The sequence below is a fragment of the Fistularia commersonii genome, chromosome 29, assembly GCF_037954325.1.
Source record: "Fistularia commersonii isolate RoL2024-O1a breed Wild chromosome 29, RoL_Fcom_v1.0, whole genome shotgun sequence".
Taxonomy (NCBI): Eukaryota; Metazoa; Chordata; class Actinopteri; order Syngnathiformes; family Fistulariidae; genus Fistularia; species Fistularia commersonii.
The window spans coordinates 739,322-763,135 of record NC_141312.1 but is presented as its reverse complement, the minus strand read 5'-3'; the positions used below and the strand labels follow the sequence as shown (position 1 = coordinate 763,135).

The following is a 23,814-nucleotide window of genomic DNA, read 5'->3' as shown; positions in this document are numbered from 1 at the left end:
CGGACGAGCGCACGAGGCTGCCGAGGCGGATCGCTGCCGTCTAGCCGTCTGCTGCTCAGACATGCAAGACTGTACCATGTGCAGCCGGAGAGAGAGAGAGAGAGAGAGAGAGAGAGAGAGAGAGAGAGAGAGAGAGAGAGGGGAAGGACAGGCGGAGGGAAAGGCATTCTTTCGAAAACGATGACTTAAAGAAGCAGGAAATGAGCCCAACCACCGTCGGTGCGTTCGGGAGGGAAAAAATGAAAAAAGAACCGTCTCCCAAGCGATTAGCCTAGCCCACATTTAGCGAGATGGGCTACACGGACCTGTGCGGCACGTGAAAAGGACGGCCGGCGCAGGAGTGGCGAGGCCGGGGAAGGGGGAGGAGGGGGGGGCAAAGTTTTCCGCATAAATCGCCACCCGAGTCCGACCGCACACACACACGCACACACACATTCCTCCCATCATTAGTGTTTCTCTCGGGGGGGGGGGGGGTTCGGGAAACCGTAAGTGAATAACAGGGGAAAAAAAAAAAAAAAAAAAAAACGCCTGTTGCTGTCGTCCCTCCGCCCGCCGCCGCTCACCCCCTCGCCTCCATGTGACACCGCTACCCATCTTTCCTTCCCCCCGTCTGTCTCCTCCGTCCATCTGTCTCACATTCTCCCTGCGATCTGGCTCCGGCGTCGGAAGCCCGGCAATATCACACCTCTCTGTCTGCGGCCGAGTGTTTTCTTTCCCTCCTCTGCCCCGCATGCTTCATAGATTGCAGCCTCAGGTCCCTCAGGGCAGGGAAACTGTAGAGCCTCCGCTCGCCCTGCCGCCGCTTACATACAGCATCGATACGGCGGAGGCAGAGCGGAGGGGCGGAGGGGCGAAAGAGAAATAAATATCCATTCATTTCCTCCCCACAGCTGAAATCACTCAGACTCCAAAGGCCTGATATATGCAAAGAAGGAGAGGAAAGGTAGAGAGGGAGGGAGAAAGTGTCAAAGACAACAAGAACATACAGTAGCAGAGAAAGAGAGAGAGAGAGAGAGACAGCGAAAAGGTCAATAACATTTATCTTACAATCTCTCTTTTCAAGCTCCTTTTCATTTCACAAAAGAGAGGAGTAAAAAAAAAAAAAAAAAAAAAGCAAAGGTGAATCCTTCTCTAATCGGCAGGTCCGTTTCCGTCCGGGCTCCCTCCGAGTCTGCGGGAGGGACCGGCTGTTGCAGCTCGCGTCGAGGGAGGAGGGTGGGAACGTGACGGGCGACCCGGGGAACCAGATCCGAAGATAAAAGGGGGGTGCAAAAGAGAGAAAATGTACAAGTTCGGGGGAGCGGTAAAGGAAATGTAACGGGGGAGGGCGGGGGTCCGACGATCCGCCGGCCAGAGCTGCTGGAGAACCTCGTGAAAAAGGGATACGAGACAAGATGGTAGGAAAGCGAGGCGAATGGGGAGAAGAGGGAATTACCGGAACAGGGTTTCTGTGACGGACGACTCACAACGGGCCGGGATCAGTGACAGAGGGAAAATGTCCTGTGTGGTCCTTTTTTTTTTTTTTTTTTTTTTTCCCCTTTCAACCCCGGCGTTTTCTGACCGGACGCTTCGATTCGGCGGCTGCATCTCGGGCTCCGCTCGCAGATTCAAAATCAAAGATGAATTTCATCCGCCGGCGTCGTATTCACGGCATTCTCCACTTTACGAAAGCGCCTTTTTCTTGGCTGCCACTTCCTCCGTCATTGCCTGCGAAGCTTTGAGCCGGCCACACACGCAGCCGCTAAACGCCACTATTTATAGAGATTTTCAATGAAGACAAAAACCTACACTTCGATTCCACAAGGGGGTAGGGGTGTGTTAGCGCTATCCGGAGCTCCTGCTGCATAATATCACACAACACCAGATATCCCCTGCAAACGGACCTTAATAATAATAATAATAATAATAATAATGATAATGATAATTGTAAAAAAAAGGCATTTCGTGTTTCGCAGGCCGTAAACGACCTCCCGCGTAGCGAGCGAAAAAAAAACCCCTGCCCCGTACCGAGGGCCCCCGCTTCATTCTGGCCCACAGAGCTCCCCGACCCCACCTCCGTCGAACCCGGTGGCCTTGGGACAGAGAACCAAGAGTTTAAGTGGAAACAGTCTTTCATCATCATACCACTCCCTGCTCTGCACATCTGCACGCTGCGTTACAGCGTTACAGCGTCACAGCGTTACAGCGTTACAGAGTTACAGCGTTACAGTACCACCTCTCCCTCACACACTGCTATTATCCAGCAGATTAGCTTCGCCCCACGCCGGCCCAAAAACATCACGCAAAAATAGGCAGATTAGCTTCTCGCTCCGCTTGGGAAAATGAAAAAAAAAAAAAGAAAAAGGTTTTAATTGCATCAGTCGCTTTTTGCCAAACAAAAGCCAAAGATCCCCAAAGACGTGATGAGCGGAGATCAGAAACGTGACGGTCGGGGGGGAAATGGCACGTGGCCTCCTGCGGAGATGGAGGCTTCGCAGTAAAATACATTTTAAAGGTCAAAACACCCTCGTCGCGACGGTCCGAGGGGAGGTTTTCGGGGGTCTGCGGTCGTCTCCTCGTAAAAAAACGTTGCGACCGGCTCTTTTGATGCCGGCGGTGTCTTCGCCGCACGGCCGCGGCGAGGAAATATATGGTTTTAGTTAAGTCAAAGTGAACTTTGCACATAATTGGCTGCCAAGAAGGAGTTCTTCCCCCTGTGGCTCTATGGTGTTTCCCTTCTGTGGCGTCTCTTTCATTAGAGCCGGCCCACAGACCTCGCTCCTGCACCATGTTGGTGCTTTCTCTCAAAACCCATCACACACACACACACACACACACACACACACACACTCCTCAGCCCCCCGCCCGCACCGCCATCCATTCTACATGATTGTTGTTTTAATTTTTTCTTCCGGCCGCACAAAATGTCACTTTCCCCCACCTTTTCTTCTGCTATTCTGCTCCTGGAAGAAAATGTCCCACCCCACATGTAGCGGCTGAAAATTGGCATTTAAGAACCAGACAGACCAAATATATTTATACGTATAATGTATGTATTGTGTGCTTTCAAGCCGGTGACAAACGCAGCGCCTGTGGGGAAATCACAGAAACACCAGGGAGAAGTTGAGAGTGTGTGGTGTTTCCTCAGGGAAAGCTAGGAGGCTGTACAGTTATCTCCTGTGGTGTCACTCTAAACTATACAACCTACTACCTCAGCCTGCGGAACACCGGAGGAAACAGAAGCGTGGCCCCCGTGCACGACGCAGGGAGCTCCCCGTACGTGCAAACGCAGCCGAAGCCGACTTACGTCGCCACCTTTGTGATTTTCTGCATCGCGCCGGTCGGAAACATGAAATATCGCTAAGCGCTAAACACCCGGTTAATGTCCATGCTTTGCCGGTCGGTAAAACACGCGGAAAGGGAGCGCTCCCGTCGGGCGGCGCCGCCGACAAACACACGACCGTCCCCGATGTCATCGGGCTTGGTCGTGAACCGCGGCCCGAATCCGGCACCTTTGGGTGGGGCCGCCGCGTAAAGATGGAGCACGTGGGACGAGCGGGGCGGGAAATATCCACGAGTCCGGGCCGGCCGGGTTCGGCGCGCTTCGGCGACGGCGGACGGGGTTGGTTGGGTAAAGCGGTTGAAAAAGCGGTTGAAAAAGGCGCAAAGGGCGCACGTGATGGATGCTGGGCTAGCCGTCATCCCCCCCGCGGCCGCAGGGCAGGCGTGGCGCTGGCCAGGACGACGCATACCTATAGATACGAGCTTGTGCAGCCTGTCACCACAAGTTCGGATCTACGGGTTTGCGGCAGCTGGCAGGAGCCGGCGACGGGCAAAAAAAATCCTCAAATGCCGCAAACGTGGGGGAGCGACTGGAACGCGCGGACCTGCAAACTCCCGTCAAGGCGCTACTTTTCCGAACGGCGCCGCGGTTTCAGAATCCCCGCCGCTGGTTACCGGGCAAAATCAAAATGCTTGTTTTCAGCGAGAGGAGCGCGGCCGTCGTGACGGCGAAAACACGTTTCTCCCTCGTGTTTCTCGCAGAAAAGGGAATTTAAATGCGCCGAACAGGCCCGAGGACACGACTCGTGTTTGAATAACCTACTGATCGCATTCTTTTCAGGCCAACATTTATTTTTGAAATGTCAAGAGAGAATAATGACATCCATGGATGCTGCTTTCCAGCGCAGAAATGCAAAATGGCAATGCCGATGGTGATGTGAATATCATAAATAAATTCAACAAGTGCTGTTGAAATACCACCAAATTATCTTTAATAAAATACCAAAAAAAACAACAACAACAACAGAATCCTTACACATGACGGCACGGAAAGCGCCACAACGGTCAGAAAGTGAGAAACACCACGGACGGGGCCGGGAAGCAAACACCACAACAAAACTGCGAGAGTATAATAAATGCGGTTAAATCAATCCGGGAAAAACGAGCGTCCGGCGACCGGTCCGCACGGAATTCAAAACAAGATTCCTTTCTTCAAACCGGAGGGAAAACATGCAAGTTTACACAGAGATCATTTGTGCGGAGCGAGCATCTTAAATTATGTGCACTAGCGCGGTGTTTCCTGACCCCGGCATAAACTACACAAAATATCCTGCGCTAAAAAACACAAAGCCAAACATGCGGCTCCGACAAAAAACGAAAGGCGCTCGCGATGTGGCGCAGACGGGGAGCCGAGCCGACACAAAAGTATTGTAAATTGCCAACATACCAATAGGGCGCACGCCGGACACCGACGGTCAAATGTCCCCGGGCGTCAGATGGAGTCAGGCTGGCGGAGCGGAGTAGGCCAACGCTCCCAGCGTAAATCAAGAAACCTACAAAAAGCACAAACTGTCTGTGAGGCTACGAGGCAGGAAAGTCTGATGTTCACAGATAAGACACCCGTGCATGCAGATTCACAAAACCACACACTTAGAAACACGTGGTGATCCAGGCACACTCTTAAAATATGTGAGCGGCTACATCTACAAGCACACACACACACACACACACACCACACGCACACACACACACACACACACACACACACACACACACACAGTAAAAGAAACAATAAAAGAAGGAAAAAAAAAAATCAAAATAATAAGCAAAAGTAGGAAGATAACATCCCCTGGTTTCTCCCTGTTACGCCCTCCTGACCAGATGTCCGGTCCCCGTTTTCCGGGGTTGCAAAAAACCTCAAATCGCCTTTAAAAAAAAAAAAAAGGTACGGCAAGAGAGAAATGGCAAAAGGTTGAATGCGGTAAGATGAAGCTGAGGAGGAGTCGCGGCACAGGGCTGGCTACAGGGAAAGTGGAAATTTGTGACAAGGCAAGGGAAAGGGTGGTGTTTTCTTTTTTTTTTTTTTTTTTTTTTTTTTTTTTTTTTTTTTTTTTTTTTTGGTGCTTCATTCTGCTTGGCTTTTTTGGATCCCAGCAGGATCCTTGGCTGCAGCTCTGTCTCTTCTTAGAGCTGCCAAAATTTGGACATATCCTTTTGTCTTAAAAAATATATATATTTATATATATACATGTGAAATGATGAAGTAAAACGAGAGAGGACAAAAGATAAGAGGTGGAGAGAGGCAGGGGAAAGGAAACGGCCGAATACACTGGAGCGCAAGTTATTATGAAAAGGACGGGTGAAAGTGCACGGCAAAAAAAGGAGAGAGAGGCTTAGCGGCTCAATGTGAGGGAAAGAAAATTCATTAAAAAAAAAAAAAAAAAAAAAAAAAGGGAGGAAAAAAAAAAAAAGCCGAAAGCTCGTTTCGCGTCGGGATTTTCTTTCCTCCCCACCTCTGCAAACACACTATCTCCCGAGCGCGAGCTGCAAAGTGTGTCTTCCCCGTTGCTACGGCGCCGCAGCCGAAGCCTTTCCGAAGCTATGCCACGTAGTGAGAGAAGGAGAGAAAAAGCAGCCACTTTTTTCCCCCCCTCTCTCCAAAATGGCCGAGGGCCGGGGGGGGAAAGGCGGCTCGGCAGAGACGGTCCCGCCGAGGGGAGGGCTGGGCCACTCGCGAGCATCTCTTCCCCCGGTTTCCCTCTCCTCACTCCTGCCCTTTGTCCCATTCGCGCCGGACCAAAAGGCGTACGGCGGCGTACGGAAACCCGACTCGGCCCGACGGGAAGGGGACGGCCGAGGCTTTATGCGAGAAACGCTGATGTAGCTTAACGTCAGTCCCTCGCGGCCGCGCGCTGACGAGCCACCCTCCGCGCCCATCTCTATTTAAGCCAAATAAAACCCGAATAAAAAGAGGTCACCGTTTCACCTCTGGAACGCTTCTTATTCCAGTTTTTAATACGGCTTATCCTGTTTTATCGCGACGCCGTGTCACCTCACCGCATTCTGATGAGAAAGACGCACGCAAGGAAGGGAGTTTTCAGAAAAAAACAAAACGCCTCGTTTCCGCGCGAGGTGTTTCTGTAGCGCCGAAACCTCGGCGTCTTTGCCGACATCACGACGGTAAACACAATAACGGCGGGCGGCAGACAATGGGGCCGCTCCCCGGCGGGCTGCTATTGGACTCTCCCGAGGCTCCGTCCGTGTGCTTCTGCTCGTTCCCTGAAAAGCTTTTTCCGAGATAAATCCCAGGACGGCGTGCAAAGCGTTTTAAAAAAGGAAACAACGAGGCAAAGGAGGGGACCGGAGCGAACCCCGCAACATTGATTACCGCAAAGTTTACACATGGTTGATCATAAAGAGCGCGCCGGGCCATTGGACGGGGAGGGAAAATGCAGAGGCCCGGGTTTACGGCTGCGTAAAAAGAGCAAAGAAAGGGAGTAGTGATGCAACTGTTTAAGGTCATTTCGTATAAGACCGTCCCTTTATTTCTCATTAAATACGCGGCGGTAGAACAAGCCCGCTCGCAATAAATTCCGGGGAAGGATCGGGACAAAAAATGGCCCTGGACCGGCCCGGCCGCGCTTATAAAAACACACTAGACCTTTAGAAGTCCACTTGTAAGCCCAAAAACTGAAGCACTCCAGACATCTGTAACTACCGACAATCTGCTATTCTGAGATGGAATAAAAAGAAGATACCACGATGGATTCATTGTACCACGCTGAGCAATCGGCCATTCATCGTGAATATAATGTATACTGCGCTTTCTAATTCAATGAGACGCCGCGCATCTCGGTGAATTAATTCTGAAGGAGATACGGCAGCAGCGTGATCATGAGATGTTTGACCACAAACCCGCCCCGATGCGACCGGACCAGTGCTCGCAGCAGTTGTGGAAAATGAAGGTGGAAACCCCCCCGCGCCCCCCAAAAGACATTGAAAAAAAAAAAAAAAAATCCTTCTGCGTGCCAATCATTGTAACCCGAGGGTGGCTTAGCTTTCGGCCATCGCGTTCGTCTCGGGGGTCAAAACTAATTAGAGGTCGACCGATAGTGGATTTTTTTTTTTCTATTTCAAGGGCACGACAATAATCACAGTAGTTTAAAGCAGGAAAAAAAAACAGGATAGACAATTAATTAGCTGATTCCTCCCCTGAGCTCCCCCCACAAACACACACACAAAAACAAACAATAAATAAGCCTTTTACTTTTCTGGAAAAAATTTGCTGACAGCTGAACGGCCGCATGTTAAGAATACAAGTCCTGCTCCTGCGGCCAATCCCTTAAGCTCCAGAAAAAGAAAAAACAACTCAAAAACTCTGGAGTGTCCTTGATTACGTAGAGTTATATAGAGTTATAGAGAGTACGGGGACTTAGTCGGGCCAATCTGGATCAAGCTTTCATTTGGCCCCCCCTTCCAGGACGGTACCCGGCGTACGGGGCTCGGAGCAGGAAGGCACGCTCTACCTTGGATACCTGCTCCAGTGCCAAGAGTGATTGTTATAGCTACAGCATCTATTTAGGAGGGTTGCACAAAGCCTCCCGGGTTGATCCAGTGTTTCACGGCTTTCGCAGTCGTTACTGTTATAATGCAACACATGTGCACTTCAGTTACCATGGTTACACCTCTCTCACATCACTGTCTGACAGCATTATTGTCAGTGATGGTAGGACTTTCCAAAAAAGGACAACAAAGAGAATACAAAAGGGGGGGGGGGAAGATAGTCAAATTGGATAGAAAATGAGAAGGTTAGTCTAGAAAGACTATGGAAATCATGCAAAAGAAAATGTAAAACTCCAGCAAAAGACGCCGCGAGAAGCAGGCAAAACCGGCACGAGGGCCCTGCCGGGAAAACCATTATTGATAAAGTGATGAAATTAGTGGTTCGTACAGCAACTCAGAGCAGGACACCGGGGAATGTGGGCAACCGACGTACGCATGAAATCCAAGCTACAGCGGCCGCTTTGCTATTCGTGCGTTTCGATTAATAGCATAAAAATCAGAGGACGTCCTGTTAGCAGAACCTCCCCGTCACTCTATCGTCTCAATGGTCCGGTAAATGATGTTATTCTTTGTTGGGAATAAAGACGGGTTACGACTGTTCCTTTCGGAACTTAGTCCTCTATTTATTCACAAACATCTTGGAGCCGCCGTTGCTCTGGCGATGCTACGAGAATGGCCACCCCCTTGTGGGCAGAACACCCAATTACAGCACACCGACTCCAGGAAAACGACGAGTCCAGGTGAGGCGACTGTACGGCAGAAGAGAAAACGAAAACCTCGTCTGTTTCCTGAGCCACAGTTTACCGCCACCGCAGCTCTAACTTCCGTCTATTGTGGTGGGAAATGGAAATATATCCTTTGCCTGCCTGTTCTCACAGGTTCTTCCCTCTCCGCTGTATCGTGGCCAATGTAAAGATACGCTCATTCATCTGTTGCTTTTTTGCCAATCGAGATTTTTTCAAGCTTTTACCAGACGGACGGCCACTTCAGGCACTCTGGATTTCCTTTCCTTATGAGAACTACTTGATTCACTAAAAAGGGTTCACTAACTGCGGGTTTTCTCGACCGTCTCCTGAACTGGTTCGTAAACAAAAAAGCTCAGCCTTGCGATCCGGCGGTGTTCTCCACTGTGTCTAACATGTTGGACTTTTGGACCCGCCGAGACCCGGCAGGCTCTGGACTTTCATTAGAATCAGATGATTCTGGTATAAGTGCATCTCTAATTCGATCCTTTGTCCATTCACTCGGAGGACGTACACTAATCAGCCGATCGGCTACGGGTCGCGTGAACGTTAAGGCGGATCCACCGCCGGCTGCAAACCGCTCGCGTCACAGCTTCTCCGAAAATAAACAGAGCCTGAATTTACAACCTATAGCCGACCTCATCTTTTATTCGGTTAACGCGACCCCCGCCGCACGCGTCGGCAAACTGGCCCCCGAGTAAAATGTGACGTCACGTTCTAAATTCACGCTAAATGGATGATAGCGGCTCAAGCGCTGATCCCTCAAACTGGCCACGACCCGAGCTCAGTTTGTAATCGAAAACAGTCGGTTGTTTGGACACATTCAGGCTCGGTAGCGCGTGACCCTGTCTAAAGCAACCCAAGTCTAAAGCAGCGACCGGCCCGTAAATGGAATCGGTCAAAACGCATGAAATAACGCCGACTCGAAGGCTCGCCGCCCACGTTTACACTTCGCCCTCAAATTCAGCCGCGATGTACAAGGGTTTGTCGGTTTGAAGTAAGGGACACATGCCGGACACAGGATATGAATTGTCCCGCATGCTAGTTTCGCCACAGCATGACAATTGGCCGCTGTCTGCTTCACGGTCACCACTTGAATCTAAATGAACAGATTTGACTTTCGGGATATTGCCAAAAACCTTGTCGCCGTGCCGACCACAGACAAGGGCCCTCTCCAAAACAGAAGGTTGAAGAAAACAGAGCAATTGACATGGGTCTGACCCCGAGCCTCTAACAAGGTGCGCTCCCCTCTCTAAGCCTGGGGGAGACAGCAAAATAAATTGGCCTGGCAACAGCGGGCAAAAAATACCACCGCCTATTTTTTTATTTTTTTCCAGAGCCAGAAGTACAACCCGACTCAGCGCGACCATTCAGGTTTTAAGAAGAAAACATCTCTTTGTGAGACGCCATGATGGAGCAACAATGAGAAGATAATCGACCTCCATCTTGGAGGTAGTGTCAAACCCGCCATGTCTTTTCTCCTCTGGCTGTGGAAGATCTGGTAAAGAGGACGCACGGCGGGGATCCTGACCCCAACTTCTTCGGCGCTATGAGCAGCTTCTAGCAGAGTGCAACTATGCGGATACAATCAGGGCTCCAGACTTCAAATTGGAGTCTGAGGAACAAACACATCTCCGTTGTCATCGTCGAGATTTAACTCCTTCTGGTTGAGGGACTAGAAACTCCGGGCCGTTGCAGTGCAAGGACCGAGACCGGTGTAGAAACAAGCAAAATGGACTAAAAAAAAAAACCATTGACCGAATCGCAGCGCCGGGCAGCAATTCAGTTGTTTCCTTGTTTTTTGTAGGTCAGTAAAATCAATAGTGTTTCTGTGATCCAGCCGTTGAAATGATCAAGCACCTGCGCGTGGTGTCCGTCAACATCTCCGCTCATAAACAGCGGGAGGACGCCGATTCCAGGCGGCGGCGGCGGGGGACGGTCGCTGTACGCAGAGCCTCCAATGAAACGGGAGGGCGGCGGGTGAAATGGGGAAAACACGTCCGGACCCGGGTAGGGGTTCTATGTGATAGAAGACTATCGGCCAGAAGGAAAGGAAAGGTGTACAAGATGGTGGTGAGACCAGAGATGATGTTTGGACTAGAAACTGTTCCAATGACCAAAAGACAGCAGGCAGAACTAGAGGTCGCAGAGATGAAGATGTTGAGGTTCTCTTTGGGAGTGACCAGGATGGAGAGGATCAGGAATGAGTCTATCAGAGGGACGGCACATGTTAGATGTTTTGGAGAGAAGGTCAGAGAAGCCAGACTGAGATGGTCGAGTCATGGACAGAGGAGGGATAGAGAATATATTGGTGGATGGATGCTGGAATTGGAGGTCTGGAGGAAGACCAAAGAGAAGATTTATGGACGTCGTGAGAGAAGATATGAAGGTAGTTGGTGTGAGAGAGGAGGATCCAGAGAATAGGGTTAGATGGAGAAAGTGGACTCGCTGTGGCGACACCTGAAGGGGAAAGCCGAAAGAAGAAGAAGATGAAGAAGAAGAAGACGTTTGGACCCGGGTCAGGGTGAGGCCTTTCGTTGCTCTTGCTTGGCACAAATCAAAACTCGGCGCGCCGGCGGTCACGTCCCGCCTGTATAACGTCGAGTTAGCGCGCTGGCTAATTCGGTTTTCATTGAGTCATGTTAAAACGGCTGTGATACAATTATCCGGCATGCCTACAGCTTTGTACACTAGCGAGCTGAGAATGCCAGCAGCAGAACGGCAGCGATATTTGGAGGTAAATAACAGCTGGCAACACAAGCAGGACCAGTGGCGTAGCCTTCTTTGTGCTTGTCACTGTCACTGATTCTTTGGAAGCTCTCCATGCGTTCCAACTGTGATTCAGAGTTGAGTCATATTCCTGTCTGGAAATTAGGAAGTTTGTAGAAACGTAATTGTCAACATTCAGGCTTGTCATTGTTACGGCGCAACACCAGGGCAGCTGGTGCTTCCCCAACTATTAGCATGTTGAGAGATGTTCCTCGCAAGACTGGGACCAGAGAAAATAAGCATCCCATGGGAGCAAATAGCTGATTTTAATGATTTGGATATAGCAGTTAAAACATAATAACCGCCTACAGCCCAGTCTGTTTGTCCCTGTTTGTTGTATCATGTGAGCAGCTTGGACAATCAACTTGGACCGGAAATATCGCCGAGGTTCCGTTCGGTCGCAGCTCGGAGTGCCACATCGCTGGAAATCGCTCGCAACGAATGTAGGTCCGCACGTAAAGCGTGGCGCGTACGTACTGTCGGAGGGTTTGGCTAAAAACAGATCTATTATGCATTAAAGTGCTGCTCTCATCACAGTCATGACAACGAAGGGCAATGGACGGAAACCGTTCTTCCGCCGAACGGAACAAGAGGAAAAGCATCCACCCGACATCGGAATATGTGAAGATTTTACACGGGGGACGAATGTTTACACCGGGTGCTACGTAAAACACTGCTCGGAAAAGGCTTTTCACGGTTTAGATAATTACATGCGTAGCGTCGGGCTCTTTGAATGATTAACCCGAGCGTATTCTGCGAGGAATCGTCTCGGGTCGCAGAAACACCGGCATCCTTTTCCTTGCAAACATTCCCTGTATTCTGTCGGGCTTCGAGCAAAGGCTGAGGTAAACTGTGTAACTGTACGCGTCGATATTTCAAGTTGTTTTTTTTTGGGAGGGGAACTGAGGAGGGGGGGCTCAGAAGAAACAAGGAGCTTGATTTTTTTTGTACCCGATTTTGCATTTGCAGTTAAGTTTTGCACCCCTGTTTTTTGGTTTTGTGCACAAATCCCTTTTGTTTTCTGATGTTGTCCAGGCTTACGGCCCGCAGGTGGCTTGTTAGCCTGACCTGCGACACCTGAGGGCCTCAGTGTGTTTGGAGGTTCTCCAGCTCAACTTCTCTCTCCGCCTCCCTGCTTGCTTCTGCATTTGAGGCAGCTTTACCCTTTGGTTTTGGTCGAGTTTGCGTTTCCATTCAAAGGTTTGTGCCTATGCCGAGTTTTACGCCTTGACGTGCCCACAAGCTCATCGACCTGCGCTGCCCGTCGCCGTCCGCACTTTAGTCAACTCACTTTGGCTTTTCTTGGTTTAATAAAGCTGACTTTATCTAGTATACTTGGAGTATAATCTCTTGGAGTATTTCACTGCTGGGAGCAGGTGGAGACTTTAAGGTTGTCTAACTGGGGTCTCGTTAGTTTTTTGGGTTGTCAATAGGAGAATGTAGGTGTTTGTTTCCTGGTGAGCATTTGGGGTACCGCATCGGGTGTTTTGTTGTTTTGTGTGGTCGGCGCTTTGGGAGACTCGTCGATAATATCCTGGCAGGCAGAGGCTGTTTTTCTGCCTTTTTTTTTTTTTCTGTTTTTGTCAGATTGCTACCCAAAGAGAGGATAAGCGTTGCCACCTCGGAACGGGGTTCGGCGTTTCCCCCCATTAGGCTGGAATGGTATTTCCCGTTGGGTTTACACCTGTTTCTTTCTTGTGTCCTGTGGCAATGTGGTTTGCACCAGTGATGTCGGGGGAAACTTCTCAAAGGTTCACCTCGTTCATCAGGACTTAAGTTGTACTGTTGAAGAGCTAGCTAGCAGGACACCTCCGTGGGTCTAGCTTAGCTTCCCGCAAACATTTAGTGGTTTGCATTGTGCTTTCACTAGTTTGTGTTGAAGCTTCAACCTTTCTCACGAATATTTGGAGATTTTTGGCAAACTTTCACCCAACTCAAAAACAGCTGAGCAAAACAAGCTCCTCATCAAGCGGTCTTAGCCAATGGCCTGGACAGAATGTACCAAAGGTTACTGGTGTAATGTCAGCGTGCATCTCGTGGTCCTGGTCTAGGACAGAGGTCATGGCTTGAGACGGATCCCGTGCAGCCGGAGAAGGCAGAGATTCGACGACACCCTCATAAAAGCCAACGGGGAGTGAAAGAGTTTGCATCATTTTTATTTTGACTTTACTTTTGGTGTTAATCCCGGGTGTGGGAGCGCTCAACTTTATTTCGGTTGGCTGGATCTCGGGGCTTCTGTAAATCACTGAGATTAGCATTTAAGTCGTCTTGAGCTGAAAAAGCCATCGCAGACGAGTTGGGCTAGTAACCAGTCTTAATAGACACACAGGGGTTAGGGTTTCTATCTTTAGCCGGCTTCCCACGTCGAAGTGCGCTGTGACTCACTCGCGGCAACCGGGTGACTCTAGCCCGTGGGATGTTTGGCTTTATTTCTGTCCCGTTTTGTGAAATTTCAAGCCTCCGTTACGCAGTGACTTGTGGTTTGTGACCTTTATGTTGTAACTGCGCCCAAAATTTGTTGGGTCACTTGTGGCTCGCCACTTTGGGATAATTTGGGCGCTTGTCGGAATATCGGTCGGCTGACCATTTGGCGTCGACCGGCAACGGTGACGTATCTGTACTTCTGCAGTGGCGTACCCAAGTGGTGCCGATTTATTGTGACCTCCTTGTCACTCCTGGAACAGGTCTACCTCACTCTGCTAGTAGCTGTGTCACAGCAACTTATCAGGTCATCAGTAAGGGCCGGGGACGCATCGGCTTCCGCCCGACACCTTCGCAACCGCTCCCGGACGCAGCTTTTGGTTGCCTCAGCTCCTTCATTATTGTAACAGCAATCTGGGGGCACCTATTTTGCCACTGGGCGAGACTCAACAGCAGCAAGATCACGTCCGAGTTGATACAGTGCCCTCTACTTGTGACGCCGCCCATTTTGGGGTGTTCTGTACTAATTATCTAAAGGATAGGTCTCGTTCTTTGCGGTCGTTCTTCTTCTCGGCGCTGCCCTGAAACTGCTTCGCCCAACTATTAAATGAGGCGTTACTGAACAGGTGATTAGGAAGCGCTGCTGTTTTTTTTGTCTTTTAATTTACAACTTAACCACCTAAAAGCATCAGGATGTGGGTGATTTTAAAGATGTGCTCTCTTTGGATCTACGGAGGAGTGTATGCATCACTTGTTTGGGAACCCGAAAATAACTTGTGTAAATATTACCTGACTATCCTGTGACACGGCACCGGAGAAAAACCCCCGTGAAGATTTCATCCAGATCCTCACCGATGAAGCCGAACCAGGCACACGATAGCATCCCGCTCCGGCCGGAGACGCTAGGCAGCGTCGGGATTTATTACCGTACAATTCATTTATGCGTATTTGATGAAGTTTCAATTCATTTTTATGTCTTTTCCTCCTTTCATCCTTGCCATCTCTAGCGGTTGCTTGTCCCTCTCTGTTCCCTCCTCACTTCCCCGATCAAATATTCTGCTCACGCACAACTGCGGCACCCTTTCTCCAGTCTTCCCCATTAATCCACACCACAGACATCTTGGCCCGCTGTCTCGTCTCTCTCGACGTGCACTCCAAGTCTGGGCCGTTGGGCAGAGAGTGCCAGAGCATGCTGAACATGCTTTTTTACTGTACTGATAGCGCCGCTACGCCACTGGATATATCGCGCTCTGGGCGCGTGCGAATGCTACGTATTAAAAATATAGCAGGCGAAAGGTTACGTGCCGGAATGGCGTCCTGCCCGTAAATCATTCCGTGCAAATAATGAAAAGAAAAACAAAAACCTTGCGCTTTCAGCCGTGCTTAAGGCTGGCCTCCGCCGCCGCTGGGACGCCACAAAATAAAACAAGGTTTGCTTCGGGGGGTTCGGGCCGCATGGGTTCGGTGGCTTCCTCTCACCGTCAAAGGAAGACAAGCGATTTAGTTTCTAACTCGTTTGATATCGGGAGAGAAAAAAAGAAAAAAAACGTTTGACAAATTTCTAGCTGCGTGTTCTTATCTGTGTTTGGGTTGTGGATCGTAACCCTTCGCCACCCGTTTACACTTTGCGGGCTGTAATCAGATTAGTGATTTATGACCGGCCCATTTTTTCAGTTCCTGTTTAGCCACGCCTTTTAGCGGGGAGGAGAGACGTTAGCATCCTCATACACTTGTTATTATTCTCCTAAAGTTCAGCCCCAATCCCGGCGCTTGTGGTTTAAGGAACCAAACAGTGTCACACTCCATAACTGTTACGTTCCGGCGTTCTGAATATTGTGACTATTAGCAGCCGCTGGGAAACTGGTTTAGTTTCCCTGCACTCCAGGCGCTGCCGGTCTAATAATAAACTCTGTAGAAGAACAAAAAGAAACACACTAAACACTAAATTACATTCCATTAATTAATTTTACCACATGTATAAGCCTGAGGACTGAAATATGAGTAATTCATAAGCATCAACATTTTTTTTTTTTTTTTTTTACTTCTTTTTCTTTTCATAACTCCTATGTAGCAGTGGATGCGTTTTGGCAGGTGACATCCAATCCAAGCCATGTCCTTCAGGGGACATAAAACGGCAAACAAACAAATCCTTCAACTATATGGGCTATTTTCTGGGCTTTTTCTTTTCTTTTTCCTTGAAAATATGGACCGTATCGGCTTACCGGGGAGGAAGTTTACTGACATTCTGCAGGCAGACACCCCTCAATCAAGGGCGGCCAGGAAATGTTTGAGTGCTTGCGGTGGCTGCGAGCATGCTGGATTGATTCTGCGCTGTATTTGTTTTTTAAATGATTATTTTAGCAGTCTGTAACTGCTCCGCTCCAGCAACGCAGCTCCACTAGCGGCGGCTAAAAGCCAACCTGCTCATGTTTTTTTTTTTTTTTTTTTTTTTTTTTTTTATTGTCGTCGTTTTTTTGGAATCGCGGTTGATTTTTTTTCAGTTGGAAAGGACCACAGGCACCGCGGAGGGGATTCTGTCGCGGCACCTTTTAACAAAAAGGTTAACGACCGTTGTCATAACACCGCTCGTATATTTGACGATGACAATCCTCGCGTGAAAATTCGCCGCGATGCAGCGAGTGTGTTTGTAACTGCTGGCACGCTGCTCCTTAAAGAAGCTTTGCAGAGGAGGTTGAGAAAAGCCCCGGCACAATGACATAGCGGGGGTACGGCCGCAGGAAGAATACGCTGTAATTACTGTATTAATTGCTTAATTTCTATTTATCTGCTGGATCCAGTGCAAATCACTTTTACAGATGAAGCCAGAGACTCGATATTAACACATCTTCCATGACAGGGGCATGTTGCACGAGGAGGTGGGGGGAGATGGTTTGCAGGAAATTAAACCAGCAGCACCGACCGGGCAGAGCCGGCAGCCCGACAACCACGCCAAGAAAGAAAATGCGGGGAGTCCGTTTTTTTTTTGTTGTTTTTTTTTTTTTTTTCCCCTTCGATGGCTGCTCTAATATGACAGCGTGCTTTGCCGTCGCAAAATACGGGAGGGGAAGGGGGGGTTGAAACAGTATTTCCAGGTATTTAAAGGCATCTGCTCCGTCTCCTTTCTCCGGGGGACGGCTTCAAGTGAAATTTCATAGCAGTCCTTTGAAATCGCCCACAGAGCCTCATCAACCGCCCTCCTCTCTTGCAATTTCTTTCTCTTTCCTGCCATTTCAGACCCTTATTTCCCTGCCCTCCCTCCCCTCTCTCATTCATTCAGTTTAATTTTGAACTCTGTACTGGTAGACAGGCAAAGAGGGGAGCTCCATGGTTACCTGGCACCAGGCCATCTCATTACACTGCCAATTGATTCTGGCCTGCCGCCATGTCCGCTGCTTCATCCGCCACCATCCACCATCTCTGCGGCGGCACACAGGAAGGAGAGGCAGCGAAAAAACTTCACCTGCACGCGTGGCCGTCGCCTCCGCGCGCACGCCGTTCACGCTGGATATTTGAAATATATCATCGCGAAGCCTTGAGATTTGAGAGGGGACGTTTAAGGGAGCGGGGTTTTCAAATGTTGGGATATTTGTTTGCGCACTGGGTGTATCGACCCCTCTTTGTGTCCGACGCAGCTGCGGCAAACAGACGCTATCGGGGATATTCAGAATTTGCCAAAACCAGCCAAAGCCAGTTATCTTTCAAATATATGATTCTTGCAACTTGGCTAAAATACATTACGGGGTCGCAGTGGCCGGTATGAGAACGAATAAAATAAATCTTGATTTTAAATAAGAGGTGTAGAAAGGGTTAAAAACACAGCCCTGACTTTTTCCCCGTATGTAGAATATATCGTTTCTACTTTCCACACACGGTGCAGAGCAAACGGCAGGAAAGGCAAACATCTGCAGTTCAAGCTTTGAGAGCACTTGTAGGTCGGCGCTGATGAAGTGGAGTTACAACTGCGCCGGCAGATATCCGGGAATCTACTTTCATTTTTCACATGAAGCATTTTCGTCGCGGCGCCGAAACAGAATCTCCGATTTATCGTAACCTTTCATTTAGGAATATCAGGAATGACAGCGACGTGATTGTCATTTTCTTATATCTGCCCCGAGGCGTGCGCATTTCGGCCGAAAAGGGCTTTCGTCGATTACTCCTGATTTGCTTGAAATTGCATTTTTCACAAAAGCGGGGGGTTTACAAAACGCGCACGCTCCCAAAACCACCAAAGGTTTTCCGCGGCGCCCGTGATGTCAGGAGGAGTTTCCTCTCCGGCCGGGATTTGATCAGTGCGATGCGGCGTTTTGCAGAGCTTTCCGCACGCCGCCTTTTCATCGGGTCCTTCAACCACGACGCTAAGCGTCTTCCATCCACGTCACACACCGAGGTGACGTCCTCGAGAAACCCAGCACTGTGGCCTGCAGAAGGAAGGCCACCTGCAGCAGAAGAGACGCCAGGCGTTCCCTCCAGCTTCTCTCGGAGCGCCGCTAGAATAGAATTGGCGCGGCGTTCAACGATAAAAGATGCCAGAACCTTCCGGCCGCCGCCGGCCTCGAATGTGTGACGCCGACACGTTTCCAAATTGCGTGCGGAGTCATACAGAACATTCGGGCGCATCCTAATGGAGTCTCTTGATATCTGAAGGGCGAGATCCAAATCATCTGGTGCGGCCCGGAGCCGAAGACTCACTCAGGACGGATGTCTAATGAGTCATCTGGTCTGGTGAGTCTCGGTCAGAGGCGGCGTGCACGAGGCCGGCTCGCCGCCGAGACTTCATCTGACGGCGGAGCGGCGTAGGTGTGACTCACGGCGTGAGCCGGATTCTCTCTCTCATGCTGCCGGCAGACGCCCGTGTCTGGGCTCGGAAAAAGACCCGGGGATTTCGGGGCGACCGGGAGCCGAGGTGGATCGGAAAGCGGCGCGATTTAAATATTTGCTTATTCGGCAGCCAGGTCTTGATATGCAGCGGTGCGAGCTGAGAGGAGGGCCCGCTTAACCTGCTCGTTAAAAAACAACCAATCGGAAACGTTTGACTTCATTGTCTGGAAAACGCCGCAAATGAGGCGGCGGCGGCGGCGGCGGCTTCCTGAGCGGAGGAAAAATGTCCATTTAGTATTTTAAAATCGAACCCGGGTTCAGGAATACGGCCGTCGTCCGTAAAAGAGGAGGAGAATCCCAGACACGATGCTTGTGAAATGGACAGGAGGAGGAAATGAAGCAGGGTGTCTGGCTCTGTAAAATGGAGGCAGCAGCTCGCAGGCAGCACCAGGAAACACCCAGACACACACACATTAAGATATTCGGAAAAGTCACACACAACAGACCCGAAGCCGCCGTCGTCGTTATTATCATTATTAAGATTATCATCGGTGGTCGTTCCCGGGGTTAGAGTCATTTTATACGACGACGTTCTAATCCGTGTGTTGATATTTGAGTCACGCCGGTGTGTGGATCCTTCTCCGAGGGCGATAAAGCCACATTAATACACATTTCATACAAACTGCATGAAGAGGAGAATTTCAGAAAAGGCGTCGGACGTCGGGGGGGCGACGCCACATTCTGGTTATCAATGGGACGGCGAGCCTTGGAGCGGCGTGGAGTCACTGAGGTGAGAGGAGTGGAAACACGACATCTGCACCCGTGACGTGACCTTTTGTTATTCCCGCACTTTGTGGTCGTAGCCTTTCTCCGACCCCGTTCTTCTTCGCCGCGTCGAGCGGCGCCGAACGACGGAGAGCCGCTACAACAAGCACATTTCGGCGAAACGCTGCTTCAGTAGTTTTTTGATGAAGATTATAATCCAAAGTAAATGTTAATTTCAACGGAATAATCTGTGAACGTTCACTCATTCGACTGTATGCTTCCAGATGCCAAGAGGCCAAACACCCAGGATTTTACAGAGCAACAGCATTTCTAAATCTAAAGTCTGGACGGGCGGCCGCTTGCAGTCCCGGGTGGACGAGGCTGGGACGTAAAATGTGTTTTGGCAGCGCAGTAACGTTGGATTTGTCCTTTTTCCAAAAGGAAAACTCGCAGGGGTTCTTTGTTTTTCACCCGTGGACGCGTGGAAAGCTCGGAAATGTGATTCCTACGCTTGTTTTGCCGTGGATGAAACAACCGCGGACGACGACGACAACAACAACAACAACTGATTTATCAACCCTTTAGCTTGTAAATTATATTCCACGGAAATGCAACGCCACTGAAACGCCTCTCTCCGCCGTCTCTTACTGGATTTAGTGAACCTATTACTGTCTCCCCCGGCGTGGAGGAAAGACGGCATTAACAGAATCCAAATGCAGATTCAGGTTGTTTCCCTTTATCCCGGCGGGGCCCCGAAAGCAGCGCCGCATCTTTGTTAAGAGCTGCTGCAAAAATGTCGAGAAACCGTCTCGGCCAGACAGAAATGCACGTCTGGTTCCTGGAAAAAAATTACATTTTGCCATAATGATGAATTATTTCTATTCCTGCACGTACATTTGAAAGAAGACGAAAAAAAAAATGTATTATATATGTATATAAAAATTACAGGATGAATCGAGAATATTTATCATATTCGATGGTAATAAAACAGAAGAGAAAAACCCGATCGGGGCGAATACGTTCATTTACAATTGATTGTGCTTCAGTACGGATAATCTTGTGATTAAGGAAACACACACACACACACACACACACACACACACACACACCGTGTACAGTACGTCTTTCTGCGTTTCACGGAGAACGAGCGAGGCCGTGGAAGATGCCTGGTGATTGTGACACACGGGGCCGATCTAAAGAGAAGCAGACAAAATAGAGATTTTCCACAGCGAGTGTGTTTCCTCCCAAGACCAAGGTAAGAGATGGGACTCCCCGCTTTGGGGCCCCTTTCCTGTACATGCTGGCGGGTTGTTTAAGGACACAGTGAACCAGGCTACCCGAACCAGGGAAGGGGCCACGCAGGGGGAACAATGACAGGACGGCCAAGTGGAAGAAACTCTCATGGAATCCTAAGAGCTCGAGCGGCGAGAGGGAGCGGGAGAAAGCCACGGGATTGGCCGGCGCCGAGCGCGAGGGAGGAGCCCGGCGGCCGGGAGGAGCGGGGCGGCGTTCTGGTTGGCGAGCGGCGGTGGGTGTGCAAGTGCAATCGCATCAGAAGTTACAGACCAGACCTCGCGTAGATGATATGAAGCAAAAAGTCTGACTCGGGGAGACTCGGGGAGACTCGGGCGTCACGCGACGCCTCCGTGAGCGGGTGTGGTTTCTGACAAAAAGTCCGGAGGGGGTTTCTCTCCGACGGGTTTTCGCTTTAAAACCCGCCGCACCTGCGTCGGCAGGGTTGCGGGGGGGGAGGACCGGAGCCGCGACGCCGACCTCCTCCCGTCCTCCCGTCCTCCCGTGGCCCCCCTCCTCCTTCCTGCACCTTCTCCATTTTGCGGGCCCTTGTTACCTTGCCCCCCCCCCCCGCTCCTCCTCGGGCTCCCCCTCCTGTGTGAGTGTGTCTGGGTCTCGCCGGAGAGGCTTTGTCTGTGAACACTGGAGCCCGGACCGGCTCGCGGGGCCAGATCCATGAATACCCGCACTGTGAGAGCCGCTCTTTCACTTCACACCACTTTCTCTACTGGAATGCCTGAGCAGTGAGGTAAGAAGCACGTGCACGCGCTTGCCCGTGCGTGCGCGCGCGCACACACACACACACGCATTTTCTCGCTCTCTCCGCCTTACACACACATATACACACGGCGCTCACACTATAGACACAAACGGAGTGAGTCATGCAGTGATGAAAAGCCAGTGTTTTGTGAGTGAACCCTCTCACCCTGGACTCCCATCCTGAGAGTCTTTCTCCATCGCTCCCTGCCAAGATCTCCCTCTAATTAAAGACTATTGGGTCCAATAGCGTTGGCCCAACTTCCCCTAGACCATGCCTCATCCCCGGCACATAGAGGTCCCGAGCGGTGCACGGCCTATGTGGAATGTGAATGACTGCGGTGATTAACAACTTCTCAGGGTTTCTAACTGGCGGCGAGGCGGCGGCGGCGGCGGCGAGGCCCACGGCAGCGCCGCCGAGAGGCCGGTCTGGTAAATGGACTCGCCCGCCGAAGCGTCTTAAAGCACCCATGAAACACTCGGGATCGTTTTCTCCCGTCGCCCCGCTCCGCATCGACGTCGGGGTGCAGAATCAGAGGTTCGACGGGAGCGACTCCGCGGGACGTCGGCGTTTTATTTTCCGCCGGGTTCCTCGTGAAAGCTGAACAAACCAGGACCCCTCTGGTTCCCTTACGTGGGACCGGAACGCCCGATTGGAGTTCGGTCCGTGACCGGGGCGCCGCTTCCACGCCGCTTCTCGTGCTTCTAATTATGGATTAGAGGGGGATAAAAATAGAAACCCTTGTCTCTTGCGGTTTCCTATTTGCCCCACATCTTAAAACCGCCGAGGAAAATAAATACGATCTCTTTCGGGTGCATTGCCTCTCAAACGGTTCTACAAATCGTCGTTGCTCCTTCGGCGACGGTTGATTAAACGGCCGCTTCCCTCCGTTGCTCTTCGTTCGCACCTTCGATCGCTTAAATTCACCGGTCGAAAGCAAAACCGAACGTCCGGCGACAGCAGACAGCAACGTGCAGACGAGCCCATCCACCTTTGGATCGGCGTCCTGTAAACCGCTAATGGAAATAGCTATCTAATACTAATGAAGCCAAATACCACTTTTAACAGGCTACAAGATTACACACACACACACACACACACACCACGTTATCAGGACACTCCCATTAGGAGGCTCAATATTTTGTGGTTTCGGGGAAGAGAGCCGCAGAGGCAATTAATGGCGCTTTGAAGAGAAGCCAGAGAGGAAAAGCATCCAATTCTTCAAGTGACCAGCGAATGCTGCTGCGGGGGAACACCTGCTCCGTCGCAGAAATATAAAACACAAAATAGCACAAAAATATATCCGGCGTCACGGACAAACTCTCGGGTGTTGCCATACGTGGAGCCTGACCAGCGAAGCACCGTTACACCGCTTTAGTAGCGCGAGGTGGCTACTGTTTACAGTTATTATGCGCACTCTAAAGTCTTTTTGTATTGCGTAAGTTAGCATCCGTACGTTGTTGTGTGCAGTCCACTACGGAACCATCTGGAAATCACTTGTGAATGTTTGACGTCACGTCCGGTTCATCACAGTAAAGATGAATCTAATCTGAACTCCTCCGAAGCGATGATGCGGTGAACACGTGCGGTTTAATTCTAGCCACGGCTAGAATTAGACATTGCGACATTTACCGTGTCGAATTTGCCGGTGAATCTTTTTTTTGTTTCTTCTCCTGATGTTGGCAGCAGGTGATGCTGGAGAGCTGAAGATGAACACATGGAACGGTGGATTCGCCAGGGGAAATACACAACGGAAGATTTTCATCATTAGGACGGGGTGACGTTATTCCGATTTTTAGCGTTGCCGTTCACCTCAGCTGCACCTGATAAAGGATCGTCCACGTGAGACCTTCTCAAGGGGTTTCTGTACTTTATCCTGCTCTAAACTTCGAAACCTGCAGAATTTTATACCTCTATTGATCCGTATTTGCAATATCGTGAAAAAAATCATGTAAAAATGATCAGTTCAATTAAAACCCGATTGGGTTTTTTATTGTCATCTCAATAAAGTTTGTCATTTTTCTTGCCACTGCCGGCTCATTTCTTACTTTCCAGAATCTTCGAGAAGGTACGGACGGTTTAGATGAAAACTGATCGACTCCATCAGCAAAGAATTATCCAAACCGGCAACAAAACACTCCGATGACATTCTCATAGAGTATATTTCACACTTTTGCCAAAATTAGACCATAATTTGAGACTTATTTTCATATTTTTCCAGCACTAAAAGGTGCAAGAGCGCTAAAAGGGGAGATATCATCTGAACTTTTCTGGCGTTTCTAACGCTGTCTATCTCCAGGCGTGGATCTGTGCAGCCCACGGATCCACAGGTGGAAACACCTGACAAGCACAGCTTCACGGTGGGATTGTTTGGCAGCGCGGCCTCTAATACGGCGGGTTTTGTTATTTAAGCTCTCCTTTCAC

The 23,814-nt window shown here is 50.1% G+C and overlaps 2 long non-coding RNA genes across 5 annotated transcripts in view; one reads left to right on the top strand and one right to left on the bottom strand.

Annotated features, from left to right (window-relative positions):
- The window catches only part of LOC147216543 (uncharacterized), a 77,906-nt gene that overhangs the window by 32,941 nt on the left and 21,151 nt on the right, over positions 1-23,814 (bottom strand). For all 4 annotated transcript variants that reach the window (XR_015109079.1, XR_015109080.1, XR_015109078.1 and 1 more), the window contains exon 3: positions 4,709-4,814. This is a non-coding gene — a long non-coding RNA (uncharacterized LOC147216543). The remainder of the gene's footprint in view (positions 1-4,708; positions 4,815-23,814) is intronic.
- LOC147216544 (uncharacterized) lies at positions 20,782-23,416 on the top strand. The gene is made up of 2 exons (XR_015109045.1): positions 20,782-21,381; positions 23,077-23,416. It is a non-coding gene; the product is annotated as an uncharacterized LOC147216544 (long non-coding RNA).